The 17,223-nt window shown below is 34.2% G+C and overlaps 1 pseudogene; it reads left to right on the top strand.

The window, feature by feature from the left end:
* LOC120173931 overlaps positions 1–16,968 on the top strand; it is a 29,065-nt pseudogene extending 12,097 nt beyond the window's left edge.
* Positions 16,969–17,223: the final 255 nt, after the last annotated feature.

The following is a 17,223-nucleotide window of genomic DNA, read 5'->3' as shown; positions in this document are numbered from 1 at the left end:
CATTCGTAGCAAATGATTGGGTCCTTCTCTTTCGGTTCATTTTTGAGGCCTTCATTTCGTTTGAATTTTCTTCCTCGATAAGGTCTCATCATTTTTCTGAACCGTTTGGCAAACAATGCCATTTCCTCGTCATCGTCATCGTTATTCGAATCACTCTCATCTTTTGTGGATTTGAGAGTAACTCCAATGTTTTTCTTCTTCTCCTTCTCCTTTGGTGTCTCGTCAATTTTGTCGAGGTTCACCTCATCTTCGAGCATCATTTCATGAGTGAGGAGTAACCCAATTAGCTCTTTAAGAGTTAAGGACGTTAAGTCCTTAGACTCGATGATTGCCGTCTTCTTTGATTGCCACGATTTTGGGAGGGAGTAGACTAACTTCCTCACAAGCTTTTCATTTGAAATGATCTCTCCATATGATTTGAGACCATTGACAATCGTTGAAAATCTATCCGTCATAGCTTTGATATCTTCATTTGGTTTCATCCTGAAATTTTCATAGCTATGCGTTAGAATACTAATTTTAGATTTCTTTACCCCATCGATACCTTCATGAGTGACTTGAAGTTTGTCCCATATTTCTTTGGCGGTTGTACACGATGAAACTCTTCCGTATTCATCTGGTCCAAGAGCACAAAAAATGATATGGATGGCTTTGGAGTTGAGCTGGAACATTCTTGTCTCTCCTTCACTCCACAACCTTGGATAAGTGAGAGGTTTGATGTATCCTTCTTCTACAACATTCCATGCTCCCATGTCACTTGCTTGAATGAAGTACATCATTCTATTCTTCCAATAGGCATAGTTAGCTCCATTGAAGAAACGAGGCCTGTTGACGGGCATCGAATCGAGACCGGAGTCGAAGTTTGAAGCGGAGGCCATTGATGACTTTGATAATCGATCTAACTCTTCCCGAATCGACTCAAGAGGCGATTAAACCTTCAAATGAGTTAGGCTCTGATACCAATTGTTGAGTTAATCGATCGATGGAATTAGCCAAGAGGGGGGTGAATTGGCAATTAAAAATTTGGTGAAAGCTTTTACAGAAAATTGAAAAGATTTGCACAGCGATTTAGAGTGGTTCGACTTTCTCAATCAAAGTCTACGTCCACTACCTTAGCTATCCACACTAAGGATTTTCCAACAAATTCACTAATTTGTTCTTTCTTTTGAGGCCAAAGAGATAACCTTACAATACCCTCAAGAATATACCCCAATTCTTGAGAACACTCTTTTCCCAAAGAGAAGATTACAAATTTGCAAACTTACAAGGAAAACCTCACAAGGTAAGATGTTTGCACAATTCTAGAACAAGAAAAGAACACTCAAAGATAATTACAAATGAGCACAAATGGTGTTCTTGAAAGCAAAATGAATATTGAAAAGAAAATTGGCTTGATTTGCACAAACTTGGTGTTTGATGCTTTCTCTCTTGTTTCTCTATGATTTCTTGTTGATCAAGGGCTTCAGAACTTGTTTAAATACACCTTGAATCACTTCTGAATGTTGGGGATGATTAGTGAAGATCATATAGCCGTTTAAATGTGAAAGCAATTAATTTTTCTAGGTGGAGCGTCTCATGCATCGATGCATGATCAAGGATGCATCGGTGCATTCGTGTAAAATTGAAATATTTTGACCGTTGGGACACTTAGTGCATTAGTGCACTAAGGATGCATCGATGCATAAAATGCATTCGATGTTTGAAAAATAGCCTGATGCATCGATGCATGGAGAATGCATCGGTGCATGCCTTTGAAAAACTGATTTAAGGCTTGATTTTGGTTCAAAATACTTTGTGAAAATTGTTTCAAAAATAGTTTAAGTACAAATCACAATTTTTACACATTTAGTAAGGATTAAAATTGATCTTGAAAAACTTGGAGTAATAATTTGATATTCGATTAATTGAATCGAATATAATTTGTAAAATCATTTGTAAAATCTTAAAATTCATTTAACTTAATTTGTTATATCGAAATATCAAAAAAATGTTTTCAACAGAGTTGTAATTTAATGTGGTAAAGATGTGTAAATTTGGTTATTTGTTGATCGGATCCATTTTATTTTTCTCTTTTAATATTAGATCTAGCCTACCATGTAGAGATCCATGATAGGTTTCATGATCAGATATTGTAATTTTCTTGGTCATTAATGTCAAGTTTTTTTGGTGGTAGTATGTTATAAGGGATAGCTTGAAAAATGCAAGTGGCAAAAACAAGTCAACTTACATTATGGTTTCCAAAAGAGATGATCAACAACTTTTTGATAACCCTGCTACTTTAGCTTCATCCGTACGAACTGAAATATCTTAAGAGGAAAGTGGTATGAGTGATATTACATAGATGTTGTTGAACTAGGAGCTTGGAACTTAATCATAAAATGATACTCCATTCGAACTGGTGAGATGAATGAATGGAGCGATGGAGAGAAGAAGAAGTTCCAACTCAATTCAAAGGCTATGCACAATCTATTTTGTGCATTAGGCCTGGATGAATATGAAAGAGTCTCCTATTGTTCCAATGCCAAGAAGATATGGGACAAGCTCCAGGCCATTCATAAAAGAACCGATGAAGTGAGGGAAACCAAAAGCAGTCTTCTTAACCATAGCTATGAGAATTTCAAGATGAAACCGGATGAAGACATCAAAGCTATGGCGAATAGATTTTCTGTAATTGTAATGGTCTCAAGGGATTTGGAGAAGTAATCCCTAATGAAAAGCTTATGACGAAGATGATATACTCTATTACAAAGTCTTGGCAATTGAATAAGATGACGATTATCAAAGCTAAGAACCTAAAAAATCTCTCTCTTGATGAGCTTATTGGTTCTCTTCTCACTCATGAGTTGATAGTAAAGCAGGAAGAAGAGATTGAAGAAAAGAAGAAAAAGAAGAAGGAAGTAGGAATTGCCTTCAAATCAACCAATGAGAGCAATCAAGAAACAAGTGAAGAGGTGGATGAAGAAGATGATGAAGAAGAAGATATGGTCAAACTCTTCAAAAGATTCAAGAGATTCATGTCTTCTAAGGAAGTGAAGGATGAATCGAGCAAAAAAAAGAATCCCTCGGTGTGCTTCAATTGTCAAAGAATGAGACATGTCAAGTATGATTGTCCCATCCTAAAGAAGAATGATCAAGCAAGAAAAAGACATTTGTGGCGGCTTGGAGAGATGAAGATGGTTATAATGATGAAGATGAAGTAGTCAACATATACCTCATGGCCATCGGAGAAGATTCAAATGTATATTCTAACTCAAATGAATTAAATATATATTCTTTTGATTAGTTACAAGATGCTTATAATGAGTTCTATTTGGAATTTGAAACCATGAATTTCAAATATAAGAAATTAATTTCAAAACTTAAAGTTGAAAATGATTTGTGTTGAACTATATTTTGATATAACAATTTAAGACAAAATGTTTTTGGACTTGAATTGAATTTATTCAAAGTTTTCAAAAATAATTCAAAGCCTGTTGAACTTGGAATTGAGCACAAAATGTTTTTCTGGACAAGGAGTATCGATACTGTTCTTACAATATCGATACCTCATGAACAATACCAATACTGTTCATATGGTACCGATACCAAAGGTAAGGGAAGTATCGATACTCTCTAGGTAGTATCGATACTACAATCATTTCTCAAATTCCAGAATGCAAAAATGGTACCGATACCCAAAGGGGTACCGATACTACTTTACATAGTAGTATCGATAGCATCAGGCCCCAACGGCTAGTAACGGCTAGTTGATTTAAAAATAACAAAGGTAGTACCGATACTCCCTATAGGAGTACCAATACCATCTGTTCTGGGCAGTTTTATTTTGCAGAGAAAAATATTCTCGACAGATCCAAACCACTTTCAACGGCTAGAAATGACCACAATTTCATTCCAACATATAAATACAAGTTCAAGACACTTGAAGAAGGTTTAGAACACCTATCCATGCAATTAAACACAAGAGAAGAGATTTTCACTATTTATTACAATTCTCTTATAAATATTTGTGTTTTTAGTGAGCTAAATTTGTAAACACCCTACCTTTGAGAGGTTTTATTATTCATTTCTTTTTACCTTTTCTAAAATAAGATTGGTTCTATCTTAGTCAAGTGAAAAGATAGGGAGTGTAAAGGTTATCTCTTGATCCTTGAAAAAGAAAGAACAAATTAGTAAATTTGTTAGAAAATCCTAAGTGAGTAGCTTAGGTAGTAGAAGTAGCCTTGGTTGATAAGTCGAACCACTATAAATCCTTGTGCCAAATTTCTCTATCTTTTACTTTCCTTACTCCCTAAACAAATTATTGTCATTTCACCCCCTTATGTAATTTTCGGTTGTTTTAATTGAGCCTCTTCAATCCTAACAATTGGTATCATAGTTTGACTCATTAGAAGGTTTAATCACCTTGAGATGATCCTCTTATTCCAATGCCAAGAAGATATGATATAAGCTCTAAGTCACTCAAGAAAGATCTGATGAAGTGAGGGAAACCAAGATAAGCCTTCTCAATCATAGCTACGAAAATTTCAAGATGAAACTAGACAAAGATATCAAAGCTATGGCATATAATTTTTTCATAATTATCAACGGTCTAAAGGGATTTGGAGAAATAATCTCTAACGAGAAACTTGCGAGGAAGATGATTTACTCTCTTCCAAAGTCTTGGCAATCGAAGAAGATGGCGATTATCGAAGCTAAACACCTAAAGTCTCACACTCTCGACGAGCCTATTGGTTCTCTTCTCACTCATGAGTTGGTGGTGAAGGAAGAGAAATATGATGGAGGTAGGCATTGCCTTCAAATCCACTAATGAGAGCAATCAAGATTCAAATGAAGAGGTGGATGAAGATGATGATGGAGAAGAAGAGATGGCCAAGCTCTTCAAAAGATTTAAGAGATTCATGACTTTTAAGGAAGTGAAGCATGAATCAAGCAAGAAAAAGAGTCCCCTGGTGTGCTTTAATTGACATGTCAGATATGAGTGTCCTCTCATGGCCATCGATGAAGATTCAATGGTAACTTCTAACTCAAGTGAATTATATTCTTATTCTTTTGATGAGTTACAAGTTGTTTATAATGAGTTGTATTTGGAATTTTAGACCATGGATTCTAAATATAAGAAATTAATTTCAAAACTTAAAGTTGAAAATAATTTGGTTTTGAAAGAAAAAATTGATTTTGAAAATCAAAATGAATCTTTGAAAAATAATTTAGAGCTTTCAAAAGTCAAAATCAATGATTTAGAAAAAGAAAATTTTTGATTTGAAGGTTAAGCTTGAGAGTTTATCAAAAGAAAAAGAATTAATTTCTAAAAACAACTCATTATGTATAAAAATGGAAAAATGCTCACATTGCCATTTTCATGGTCACATGGAACATGCTTGTCCTATAAAGAAAAGAAAATCTTTTAAAATTAGACAAGTATGAGTTCCTAAGGGAACAAGGGGCATTGAAACTAACGTTCAAGGATCAAAAGCAATTTGGATACCAAAATCAACTTAAATGTCTCTTGTAGGTGTGTGGGAGCAATAATGATGAAAATGAAGTTATTCAAATGCTCTAGCCACACTTGAAAAGGAATGGGTAACCTCTAAGCTTAATGCTTTTGATTTTGATTATTTGGTTGCTCATTTAGTTTAAGCATACATGAGTTTTGATTTTAAATAATTTTATGCTTTCTATCTCATGTATGTTAAAAAGGTGTTATGATGAACACTTTAAAGATTTAATGATTTTTCATAATTTTTATTTCAACATAATTAATTTTGGTCAAAATTGGGTTTAAATGAAAATGACATTTCTCTAACAATTGATATCAATTTTTCAAATGCTTTGATTTTACAAACTTTAGTTTGTGACCTAAATTGAAATGTTTATGCATGTAATTTAAAAATGCAAATGATATCTTTCTAACAATTGATATCAAAATTTTCAAATGCATAACATTTTTGGAAAGCTTTATGCACATGCATTTAATTTCAACAATTGATATTGCATAAAGTTTATTAGACTTTGATATATTGAATTTCATTTGCTAGTAACATGTTTGTTATTCTTTGTTGAAATTCAATTTTGTTTGAGTGTCATGCTTTTAAAGTCAATTTTTTGTTTGAAATGTTATTTTTGAGCAGGAGCTTTTTAATTTTTCAAATGCTTTTAAAAGTTAAGTTTATCACTTACTCTCCAATATTATTTTAGAACTTTAAAGTTGAATTATTTTTGATGTAACAAAAAGGGAGAAGTATGGTTTTAAAAAAATTCAATTTCTTAACAAAAAAGGGGAGCAAAACATTTTCATGCATTTTCCAACATTTGATATCTTTTTCATGAAATATTTTATTAAGGGGGAGTTTTTCCAGAAATAATTTTTTAAATGATTTGTTATATCAGAACAGGGAGATTGCTGGACTATATTTGCATATAACAATTTAAGGCAAAATGTTTTTGGACTTCAATTAAATTTATTCAAAGTTTACAAAAATAATTCAAAGTTTATTTAACTTTTAATTGAGCACAAAATGTTTTTCTGGACAAGCAATATCAATATTGTTCTTACAATATCGATTTCTCATGAACAATACTGATACTGTTCATATGGTACCGATACCAAATGTAAGGGAAGTATCAATACTCTCTAAGTAGTTTCGATACTACCATCATTGCTCAAATTACAGAATGCAAAAATGATACCGATACCCAAAGGAGCATCGATACTACTTTACATAGTAGTATCGATACCATAGGTATAGTATCGATACCATCAGGCCCCAACGTCTAGTAACGCTAATTGATTTAAGAAATAACAAAGGTAGTACCGATACTCCCTATAGGAGTAGTCTGGGAAGTTTTATTTTGCAGAGAAAAACATCCCCAACGGCTCCAAAACACTTTCAACGGCTAGAAACGGCCAAAACTTCATTCCAACATATAAATACAAGTTCAAGACACTTGAAGAAGGGTTAGAACACCTATCCAAGCGATTAAAAATAAGAGAAGAGATTTTCACTCTTTATTCCAATTATCTTGTAAATATTTGTATTTTTACTAAGCTAAATTTGTAAATACCCTACCTTTGAGAGGTTTTATTGTTTACTTATTTTTACCTTTTGTAAAAAGGGTATTGGTTATATCTTAGCCAAGTGAAAAGAGAGGGAGTGAAAAGAGAGGGAGTGTAAAGATTATCTCTTGATCCTTGAAAAATAAAGAACAAATTTGTGAATTTATTAGAAAATCCTAAGTGAGGAGTTTAAGTAGTGGAAGTAGACTTGGTTGATAAGTCGAACCAATATAAATCCTTGTGCCAAATTTCTCTATCTTTTACTCTCCTTACTCCCTAAACAAATTATTATCATTTCACCCCCTTGTGCAATTTTCGGTTGTTCTAATTGAGCCTCTTTGATCCTAACAATTTGGTTTTGAAAGTAAAAGTTGATTTTGAAAAACAAAATGAAACTTTGAAAAATTATTTAGACCTTTTAAAAGTCAAAATCAATGATTTAGAAAAAGAAAATTTTGATTTCAAAGTTAAGCTTGAAAGCTCAACAAAAGAAAAAAATTAATTTTTAAAAATAACTCATTATGTTTAAAAATGACAAAATGCTCACATTGTCATTTTCATGGTCACATGGAACATACTTGTCCCATAAAGCAAAGAAAATGTTTTAAAATTAGACAAGTATGAGTTCCTAAGGGAACAAAGGGCATTGAAACTAACGTCCAAGGATCCAAAGCAATTTGGATACCAAAATATAGTTAAATGTCTCTTGTAAGTGTGTGGGAGCAATGGTGATGAAAGGGAAGATATTCTAATGCTACTTAAATGTCTCTTGTAAATGTGTGGGAACAATAGTGATGAAAGATAATATATTCTAATGCTCTAGCCACACTTGAAAAGGAATGTGTAACCTCTAAGCTTAAAGCTTTTTTTATTTTTGCATAATTGGTTGTTCATTTGGTTTAAGCATGCATGAGTTTTGATTTGAAATAATTTTATGTTTTTTTCCCATTTATGTAAAAAGGTGCTATGATGAACAATTTAAAGTTTTAATGATTTTTCATAAATTTTAGTTTATCATAATGAATTTTGGTCAAAATTCATTGTAAATGGTTTTTTTTTGCAAAATTTAAATTGTTGACCTTAATTTAAATGTTTATGCATCTGATTTATTAAAAATGATATATTTCTAACAATTGATATCAATTTTTCAAATGCATAACATTTTTGGATAACTCTACGTACATGCACTTAAATTCAACAGTTGATATTGCATAAAGTTTATTAGACTTGGATATACTGAATTTCATGTGCTACTAACATGTTTGTTCATCATTGTTGAAATTTAATGTTTTTTAAGTGCCATGCTCTTAAAGTTTTATTTTTGTTTGGAATACTTTTTTAAAGGGGAGCTTTTGATTTTTCAAATGATTTTATGATAAAATTTATCACTTACTCTCCATTGTTATTTTTGAGCCTTAAAGTTGAATTATTTTTTATATAACAAAAGGCGGAGAAGTTAGGCTTGAAAAATTCAATTTCAAAAATGAAAAAGGGGGAATTTTAATTTTTTCTAAATATTGCTCTTTTTCATTAAATGTTTTATTAAGGGAGAGTTTTGCCAAAAACAATTTTTTCAAATGTTTTGTTATATTAAAAAGGGGAGATTGTTGAACCATGTTTTATAATATTTTTATATAAAAAATTAAGGTAAAATGTTTTTGGACTTAATTAAAAATTTTCAAAGTTTTCAAAAATAATTCAAAGTCCAATAAACTAGAATTTGAGCAAAAACAAGTTTTTCACGTACAAAGTATCGATATTGTTCTTACAATATCGAAAATATATGAATAGTATATTGTTCATCTGGTACTGATACCCTAGGTAAGAGAAGTATCGATATTCTATAGGTAGTATCGATACTACCAGTTTGCTCAAATTCCATAATGCAAAATAGGTACAGATACTCAAAAAAGTATTGATACTACTTTACATAGTAGTATCAATACCATGGTCACAGTATCGATACCGTCAGGCCCAACAGCTAGTTTTATTTAAAAATAATAAAGGAAGTATCGATACCATAAAGTGAGTATCGATACTCACTGTACTAGGGAACTTTATTTTGCAAAGAAAACATCCTCAAACGGCTAAAAATTATCCCCAACGGTTAGAAATGACCACAAACACATTCCAACATATAAATACAAGTTCAATACACTTGAAGAAAGGTTAGAACACCTATCCAAGAAATCAAACACAAGAGAAGAGTTTTTCATTCCAATTTTACTTTCTCTTGTAAATATTTTTGTTCTTGTGAGCTTTAATTTTGTAAACACCCACATTTGAGAGGTTTCTTTGTTTACTTCTTTTTACCTTTTGTAAATGGGTTTTGGCTCTATCTTAAACAATTGAAAAGATAGGGAATTTGTAATGGTTACTCTTGATCCTTTAAAAAGAAAGAACAAATTAGTAGATTTGATGGAAAATCCTAAGAGAGAAGCTTAGGTAGTGAATGTAGACTTGGTTGATAAGTCGAGCCACTATAAATCGCTGTGCAAAATTTTCCTATCTTTTTATTCCTTACTCCATAAACTTTCAAAAAGTAATTTCACCCATTCTTGACATTTTTCGGTTGTCAATTTGAACTTCATAAATCCTAGAAGATGCCTAATATAAATCATTATATTTTTCCTTCATTCCTTTAATGGGCTATTATTCTTTGTTGTTTTCGGGTATGTGTTACTTGGCATTGATAACAGTTGGATTTTTTTTGTTTTGTCGTTGTATCCTGACGTTTCATGTTTGTAGTTAAAATTTCTCATTCTCTTTTCCAGGAGTTTCTGGAATTACTGATACTGGTAGAAAGAAAGTTTCACTTCGCAAAGGGAAAGAAAGAGAATTTTCTCATATGAGCCACTTGTTCATTTTTTACCATGTTCTATTGGCTCTACCATTCAGTCTTCTTTGTTCTGATAGAGGCTTGAAGTAAATGTGTAGTGTTATTGGGTTGTGGGAGAAATAAATAATTCTACTCTCATTACACTCGTTCTATTAGACTGTTATTTTTGAATGGACACATGAAAGAACTATCGTACTTAATCACCATGGTGTTTAATGTTGCATTTCTTATGATTATAATTCTTTGTGCAGATGGCTGGAAACATGCTACATCAACAAGATATTACATTGCCAATTACAAATATACTTGGCTCAACTCCTGTCAAGCAGAATTCTGGACGTGAGGGAAGAATGATCAGAGACATACTTTTAAACAAGAATGCTCGTCAAAGTCATGCTTCTCGTGTCCAATCAGAGCAGCAAATTCTAACCTCAAATTTAGAAAAGGATAGACGACCTTCTCGGTATTCAAATGCACAATTAATTTTGAAGGATACAAATAATGCTTTAGATGATAAGGTTGGGAATGCTTTGCATGGAAGCGAGAAGCCTAAGAGACGTAGGAGAAAGAATGATAGACCAAATCGTAGTGTATAGACCTTTCGCCATTCTAATGGATCTTATGAAAGTGATGAATCATAGTCATCATCTGCTTCTCAGTTTGCTCTGATACCTTTAGAGTATTAAGAATGTTTGTTAAATCTTTGTCGTTGTTGTTCCTTGGGAGAATCATTACCCTGGGGATTTTCCACTTGTTGTTCATTGGGAGAATCATTACCCTGGGGATTTTCCACTAAGTGTAGTTGATTGCTATCGTGCGAAAAATGAAATTGTGCACTTGCATGTGTTTAGAATTTGCATTATGTGCTCAGTAACAACAACAAGATAGGATTGCAGAAAACACAATTTTCCTTTAGAGAGAATAACGTTTATGTTTCTTTTTCCTTTTCAATTGGCATGGGCTTATGATGTTACTAAAGTTGATTTATCAAATGCCCAGGTTATGCAAGTTAAAACTGTCATAAGTGGACGTAACAGTTCTTTAGATAGTGGTTAGCTTTGATGTTGGAAGCCAAGCAAATTCTCTATCATGTATTTGTTTGGATTTCATTAATATTTCTTGCAAGTTCATGCAGGATCCACTAAACATGGTAATCAATGTGGACTAGTTACTGATGGATAATCTGTTATAAGAGATGGGAAAACAGGGAAAAGAGGCAATGCTTCTTTCTATGGTTCTCATGAGGTGATTATTGTTGTGCTGGAATATTATGTTCAATAGCCTTATGCTACTCTAACCAAAGATTAAATTTTTTGTTGAATAATCAAGTAAAGAAAACATAAAGAACACAAGAATTTGAACGAGGTTCAACAATGTGCTTACGTCCTCGGTGCCTTAAACGACGCTAGAATTTTTTATTCAATTCAATGTATCATAGGTTTATGTTACATATTCTTTTATAATAAATAAACCTTGGTACATATTTACAAAAATAACCCTGTACCATATCGCGGGGCCACAGCCCCCGTACCCCCAACCCATATAATCATAACCCCCTCTACGAGACTTTCCTTTACCGATATATTTATGAGCTATACCTAACTAATCTCCACCTTGGTGAATATCCTGCCCCTTAAGAAACATTCAATGTGGGTTGGGTTACCTTACTTTTTTTAACAACTCGAAATATTCAACAAGTCCAAGCAATGCATGAACCTGTCTGTCGTAACTGGCTTGGTGAACATATCAGCGACATTCTCATCAGTATGTACCTTCTAAAACAAAATCTCTCCAGATGCAACCAAATCTTTGATCTTGTGAAACCTTACATCAATATGCTTGGTTCTAGTACGATATACCTGATTCTAGCACGGTATACATGATTCTTAGCCAAGTGAATAGTACTTTGATTGTCACAAAGCAACTGAACTCTACCTTGCTGAACACCTAACTCCTTCACTAAACCAGTAAGCCATAAAGCTTCTTTTGCAGCTTCAGCCGCTGTCATGTATTCAGCTTCAATTATAGATAATGACACAACAGATTGAATAGTAGACTTCCAACAAATAGGCCCTCCACTAAGAGTAAAGACATACCCTGTCGTATATCTTCTATTATCCAAGTCACCCGTATAGTCTGAATCCACATATCCTACAACCAAAGGATTATCCTACTGACTACCAAAAATAATTTCATGTCCCACAGTACCCTTTAAGTACCTAAAGATCCAATTGACTGCTTCCTAATTTTGTTTACCAGGTTTACATATGTACTTACAAACTTGACTATCTGCATGAGCTAAATCAGGACGAGTACATACTATTGCATAATCAAGCAACCAACAACATTAGAATACAGAACCTTTTCCATATCTTCAGCTTCCTTATCTATCTTAGGGCACTGTTCTGATGAGAGCTTAAAGTGATTCGCCAATGGAGTGCTCACTGGTTTTGCACTGCTCATCGCAAACCTTTCTAGCATTTTCTCAACATAACCCCGTTGAGATAGCCACTATTTCCTTGAGTCTCTGTCCCTGCAAATTTCCATTCCAAGAATTTTCTTTACAGCACCTAAATCTTTCATATCAAATTCTTGACTTAATAAAGTTTTCAAAACAATAACATCATCCATGTTATTCACAGCAATTAACATATCATCAACGTACAGTAATAGAAAAAAAAGAACCATCATCAAGGCTCTTAACATAGACACAACAATCATATTCACATCGTTTGTAGCCAATCTTGATCATATAGGAGTCAAACCATTTGTACCATTGTCTCGGAGACTGTTTCAACCCGTACAAAGATTTCTTTAATCTATAAACTAAATGCTCGTTTCCAGGTTGAGTGAAACCTTCAGGCTGCTGCATGTAGATCTGCTCCTCTAAATCACCATGCAAAAAAGCAATTTTAACATCCATCTTCTCTAAATGCAAATCCCAACTAGCCACCAATGCATGTACTGCTCGGATTGAAGTGTGCCTGACCATAGGAGAAAAAATTTCATCATAATCAACTCCTTTCTGCTGTGAAAAACCCTTTCCTACCAAACGATCCTTGAATTTATCCCCCTCTTTTTCTGTTGCTGCTGGTTTCTTCTTAAACACCCATTTGCAACCAATAGGCTTCTTACCCTCAGGAAGGTGAACTAACTCCCATGTACGATTGTGATTCAAAGACTCCATCTCCTCAACCATGAAAGCCATCCACTTTTCATTTTCCTGACTAGTAACAACATCATGAAAAGTAATCGGATCATCACTGTTAACAGTAAGTGCAAAAGAGACCAAGTCTTCAAAACCCAATATGTTCGGAGGCTTTATATTCGTCCGTCTCACCCTGTCTCTGGCGAGACTATAATTCTGCAAATCAACCGTAGCAGAACCACCAGAAGTCGGTTGAGAAGATTCTGTTTTCTCAACTAGAAACTGCTCGAAATCCACCACTATTGTGTATTTCTTCTGCTGCAACATGGGCTGTTCATCAAAAATAAAATCTCTACTGATCACAATTTTCTTCGTAACTGGATCCCAGAACTTGAATCCTTTGACACCTTTCTTGTAACCCAGAAAAATGCACTCCTTCGATTTTGCATCAAGTTTGGATCTCTCATCAGCAGGTACATGCACATAAGCAGGACAACCAAAAATCCGTAAGGATCAAAAGTAACATTATGACTAGTTCATACCTCTTCTGTAACTTTCCCAGCCAATAATGCCCTTGGTGATATATTGATAAGATAACACACCATGTTAATATCTTCTGCCCATAAGTGTTTGGGAAGCCTCGTATTCAACCGCAAACATCTGGCTCTTTCATTCAACGACCTGTTCATCCCTTCCGCAACACTATTCTGTTGTGGTGTCTTGCACACTGTAAAATGTCTCTTAATCCCATGCTCCTTACAGAAGTTTAAAAACTCTGAATCTGTGTACTCCGTACCATTGTCAGACCGCAAATATTTGATTTTTCGTCCTGTTTGGTTTTCTACCTCAGCTTTCCATAGCTTGAACTTCTCAAAAACGTCAAACTTCAATTCAAAAAATACACCCAAACTTTTCCGTGAAAAATCGTCAATAAAAGTAATATAATACCTAGATCCACCCAAAAACAATGTCGTGGAAGACCCCCATACATCAGAATGCACATAATCAAGAATCCCTTCAGTTGTGTGCTTCTCATTCTTGAAACAAACTTTAGTCTGTTTACTAAGAACACAATACTTGCAAAAATCGAGCTTACAACTTTTAACACCATGCAACATATTTCTTTTATGTAATTCAGCCATAACACGTTCACTAAGATGAGCAATACGCATATGCCTTAGTTTGGTAGTATCATCATAGGACTCAACAGAATGAACTCCAGCTACAACGATACTCCCTAATAATCTATAATTATTCCCTGTAGTCATCTTTACTTTCATCACAGTCAAAGCTCCTTTAACAATCCGAATGGTTTCCCTATCCTCATCAGCCTTAGGGATAAAACCATTCTTGTGTAAAGTGCCCAGAGAAATCAAATTCTTCTTCAAATCTGGATATGTCAAACACCACACAACGTCCGAACAAAACCATCATACATCGTAATTCTGACATCACCAATACCAACAATATTGTAACATTAATCATCACCCAAATATACATAACTATAATTAACCGGCCTGTATGTCGAAAACTATTCCCTATTTGGCGTGATGTAATAAGAACATCCAGAATCAAGAATCCAAGCATCTGTGAATTGAGTCATTGAAATAGAGAGCATATCACACTCACTGCAATCAGAATTGTCATCCTCGACCACATTCACAGACTTGGATGAGTCATCACGCTTCTCATCAGTCTATTTTTTCAACTTCGGATAGTCTCGCTTCATATGTCCAGTCTCATTGCACTTGTAACAGTGAATTGTCTTCTTATACCTAGATTTGGATCTGCAATTCCGCTTCCCAGACCCTGCCTTCCCTGGCTTCCATCCATGGTCTCGATTACCCTTGACATATAAGCTATCAGCTTGAGAGCATTCCCCTGCATTCTTCTTCCGTTGGTTCTGAGCCAACAAGGCTGTAGTAATCTCCTCAACTTTGATAGTCTCTTTCCTATATGTAAGAGTAGTCACCATGTGTTCGTAAGAGGGAGGTAACGAACACAACAGAATCATCACTTTGTCTTCATCCTCAATTTTCACATCAAGCCGAGCCAAATCAGAAACGGTTTGATTGAAGGCATTAACGTGTTGCGCCAAATCATGATCATCCTGCATCTTCACCCATACAGTCGCTGCTTTAGATACAGTTTAGTCGTTAAGGATTTGGATATAAACTGACTTTCCAACTTCTTCCAAATTTCATTTAGAGACGACAAATGCATGAAGTGATACATGACTTCGTCCGCCAAACATAATCGTATGGTTCCTGTCGCTCGCTGCTGCAATTCTTTCCAATCTTCCTCCTCCATCGACGCTGGCTTTATAGGTCGTAAACCTTCAGGATCCCTTGCTGCACCAACAGATCTTGCAGCCTTGTTTGCCATAATCTGAAGTTACCCTGACCATCGAATTTCGTAACTTCGAATTTGGCTCTTGACATCTGATACCAATTGTTGAATAGTCAGGTAAAGAAAACAGAAAGAACATAAGAATTTAAACGAGGTTTAGCAATGTGCTTACGTCCTCGATGCCTTAGACGGCACTAGAATTTTTATTCAATTCAATGTCTCATAGGTTTAGGTTACATCTCTTTTTATAATAAATAAACTCTGGTACATATTTACAAAAATAACCCTGTACCATACCACGGGGCCGCAACCCCCGCACCCCCAACCCACATAATCGTAACCTCCTCTACGAGACTTTCCTTTACCGGTATATTTATGAGCCATACCTAACATTTTTGTACTCTAAATTTGCATAAACAAGTCTGGGTACAGAAATCTAGTTCAAGTTCTTAGTGAATATTTAGAACGGTAAGCATTTAGTTATTATGAACTATTTTTTTTATGATTTGAAATTGTTGGCCAGTGCATTACCAGCTTGAAAAGTTCTAGTTTAGAGCATGATGTGAAATATTTTTTTCAAAGGAAGTATGTAGTTAAAATAATTTCAGGCTGTTGGAATAACTGTATTGGGAATTCAGGGAAACGGCCATTTAAATTAGTAATCAGTCTGTGTTTCTTTGAGTATATTTGAAGGTTTAAGCCTTTTGCCAGGTAATGACTTGAATATTCACCTTGAATTTGTTTGGGTGGTTGCCAAGTGAACTCAAGACTCAAAATGTGGTTTAATTCTGTTGCTAACTTATTTGAACTAGGTACAACGCAACCATTAGTATGTTCCTATTATTGCTTCTGCTTTTTATGTCAAAACACAACATAAGAATCTTGATGGAAGTTTTACAAATTATGGCAAAGGTGTGATGTAAAAGAAAAAAGATTGGAAACTGAGGCTTGAAATGTTAAAATATGTATTATTGATAGTATTACGAATGTGACACTGATTAGAAAGCTCATTCAAGAGTATGAAATATTGGAGTCTGCTTGAATTCATCTGGGTAAAAAACTTATTTATCTTGGCTGGGGGTCATTTTGGTTTGTTGAACTGGATTGTGTCTTTATAATTGATTTAAGCTTTCCCACATAACTGATCCCATAAGTTTTTCTTAGAAGTTCGCAATATATTCCAATTTGCAAAGATAACTTCGGTTTATTGTCGGAAAAAGCTGCTATACACATTGCATGGTCCATACCATTCTGTTCGAGTTGTCTGATGTAACATTTTTTTCATTTGATCTTTTGTCAAGGTACTGTGTTATATTCATTCTCTCTTTGATCATTATTTTTGCAGCAAGTGCTTATTCACTTGAATTTTGAGCATTCACTTGAATATGCATTCGCTTAGCATAATATATCGGCAGCAAAGTAAAGAAAAGGTTCGTTAACCTATAGAGGTTGCAGATATGATTGTAAGTAATACTCTGGGGAAGAAACCCTGGTGTTAATACTTGGTGGATTAAAGAATTCTTGATCTTAGTCAAAGATGGCTGAGAAATAGGAAGTTATCATTCTGTTTTTGTGTGGAACCACTGTTTATAGGTTACTGCGGGCCTTTGCAGATATTGTTCAGTTGAGGTATTATGAATCCATTAACTCAACTGGAACTGTAAATATAAATGCAGAGCTGTGTGGGTTGTTTTTTTTAATTATAAATGGGTTATTGTGAAGAAGAGAAGAGATTGCTCTGGATCCTTGGCTTTGAGTGGTTTGGAGGAATATGGTAAAATGAAATTTCCCACACATTGCTGTTTGGAAATTGGACAAGTCTCTCAGTTTCAA

This window comes from Hibiscus syriacus, unplaced genomic scaffold (genome assembly GCF_006381635.1).
Source record: "Hibiscus syriacus cultivar Baekdansim isolate YM2019G1 unplaced genomic scaffold, ASM638163v2 tig00111993_pilon, whole genome shotgun sequence".
Classification (NCBI taxonomy): Eukaryota; Viridiplantae; Streptophyta; class Magnoliopsida; order Malvales; family Malvaceae; genus Hibiscus; species Hibiscus syriacus.
This window is presented reverse-complemented; position numbering and strand designations above follow the sequence as displayed.